We start from the raw sequence: 2,787 nt of genomic DNA, 5'->3' as shown, positions 1-2,787 counted from the left end.
GGCGCATACTTTGAATAAAATATTTGTTATCATTCTCTTGAAATAAATGTGTTTTTTTCTTGAAAAAATACCGGTTTCATATGTATACACCTGGTATTGTTATAAATTCTATAAAAAACGCTTCGAAACAGCAAAGTTTGTAGCAATCTAAATAGTTTTTTAAAATTTATCTTTTCCGTGAACAAACTCAAATGTGGTCTTTCTCATTAAAAACATTTTGGTGAAATAAGAATCGTTTGGAGAAACAAGGAAACTTGAATTTTATAAATTGAAATACATTTTAACTTGGAAAAATTGGTTTTTAATACGGAGAGTTGTAACGTAATTATTATATTCAGCACCAAAATATCAATTTAAATATTGAAAACCAATTTTTATACTTATTAAACAATGATTTCTAGAGTTAATGTGTTTTTAATTACAAAAACTCGGCTGGCTGTGAAACACTTGTACCTAACGTTGGAGTAGCGGATTACCGGCCGGGCTATAGTCTACGCGGGAGAAAATCCATTGCGCCAGCAAATTAAAAATCAACAGTTTGTTAAGTATAATTCCAATTGAGCTAAAACTTTGCGGAAAACTTTCTTGAACTTTCCTGAACAAATTTCTCACTGACAGTTTTCGCTTGCTCAAAATTCGCTCGACTCCCGAAACGTTGCAAGTTGTTAGGCGTGAATTATGCAACGTCTTAGAAAAAAATTATTAACAATTTTTTTATTAAACATTTTGAACTTTCGCTAATGTCGTCCGTGGAAGAACATGAAAATCCATATTTCTGATAAGTTTTATCACAAAATATTAAAAACTTCCCATTTCCTTGCGAGTTGAAGTGAAAAAATTCAAAATATTTTAATCGGAGAAAAAACAGTTTTTCGTAAATAATTCGAAAAACAAAAAAGCTAGAACTTTTTTATGAGTAGAAAAAAATGCGGCATTAAATTTTCATTGTGGATATATATCTGAAAAATTAAAATTCGAGACTTTATTTTGAAGTGCTTAAGGACCTCCCCACTCCAGCAATACCTTCAAAATATTTTGAGATACCTTGACCTTTTTTTAAAGATTTGTACACTACTTCTTTAAAATACTTTGGAATTCCTTAAAATTATATAAATAGGATGAAAATTCCTTGACAACTTTTAAAACAATCTCAAATATATAAAATCTTTAAAAATCTTTTGAAATCTCTTGAAATTTTGTAGGGCTTTAGATTGAAATTTAAAAAAGAGAAAAGTTTCAAAACTTTAAATATTGAACTGTTTGTATATTAGAGTTTCGAAAATGAAATCAATAAAAATTCAAAGCTTTCGAAATTTAACTTTGAAAAATGTTCAACTATTCAATGAGAATAATTTTCAACTCGATAGGATTCAAATCTTCAAATTTAGAATTGTTCAAAAAACTCCAAAGTGCCTTAGAAATCTTTAAAAGATGTCTAGGGTTTCCAACAGATTTTAAAGGATTTTCAATATTTTAGGATATTTTAAAACATTCTAAGGAATTTTCAAATAATTTCAAGAATTCGAAGCAATTTCAAATAATTTTAACTATTTTTTTCAACTTTTCTGGTTGAAAGTGGAACTGCTTTGTTGAAAATTTAGTTTGTTTTTGGTTGATGATTTATCAATTTAGTTGAAAAATTTCTTTTCTGAAAATTTTACTATTTTGTAGAAATATTTTTCGATTGAAAATTAATTTCTTTTAATTGAAAGAAAATTAATATTTTTTGTCGAAGATTTAACTATGATTAAACATGAATTTTTTTATAGAAAATTAGACTTGGTGGAAAATAAATTTCTTTTGTTTTAAATACTCTAAAAATTGTCAAATCCTTCAAAATCTTTTAAAATACCTAGAACTTTTTTTTTACGATTTCTAAAGTACTTTGGAATTTTTAAAAGTAACCTCAAATATTTAAAATCTTTTGAAATCTCTTTACATTTTTTAAAACTTCAGATTGAAATTTAGAAAACAGAAAAATTTTAAAACGTTAAATGTTGAAATGTTTGTAGCTTAGAGTTATGAAAATGGAATCAGTAAAAATTCAAAGCTGATTAAAGCATTCAAAATTGAATGTACAAAAATGTTCACCTACTAAATAAGAATAATTTTCAATTTGATGAGATACAAGTCTTCAAATTTGGAATTTTACACTTGGAAGTTTATTTATAAAAAATGAATAATCATAAATAAATTGGAAGCATTCAAAATTTAAACGTATGTTTAAAAAAATTTATATAATTTTATAATTATATACAATAATGTATATTATAATGTATATTTATATTTTCCTCTTTTCCACACCACCACGGAAATTTTAAATTCTTGATCACAGAAATTTTAAATTTCTGACATTTTATAATCAGAATTTTGTAAAGCCCAAAGTTTCTAAAGCATGACGTTTTATAAATTTCAATCTGAAGTTTTAGAAAACTTCAAGAGACTTCAAAAGATTTGTAAGGATTTTAAATATTTTAGAAAGTTTTAAAAAATGTCAAGGAATTTTCAATTTATTACAGTTATTTAATATGAGATTTTAAAACGTTCGATATATTTGAGAAATTTAATAGATTTCAAGTAATTTTTAAATAATTTTGATAATTTAGTATGAGATTTTAAAAAATTTGAAATATTTTAGGATATTTTAATAGATTTTAAGGAATGTTTAAATGATTTTAATAATTTTTTATTAGATTTTAAAGGATTCGAAATATTTGAGGAAGTTTTAAAAGACGTCAAAGAATTTCCAATTGATTACAGTAATTTAATATGAGATTTTAAAGGATT

This window comes from Belonocnema kinseyi, chromosome 8, assembly GCF_010883055.1.
Source record: "Belonocnema kinseyi isolate 2016_QV_RU_SX_M_011 chromosome 8, B_treatae_v1, whole genome shotgun sequence".
NCBI lineage: Eukaryota > Metazoa > Arthropoda > Insecta > Hymenoptera > Cynipidae > Belonocnema > Belonocnema kinseyi.
Note: the sequence above shows the minus strand (reverse complement) of the source record.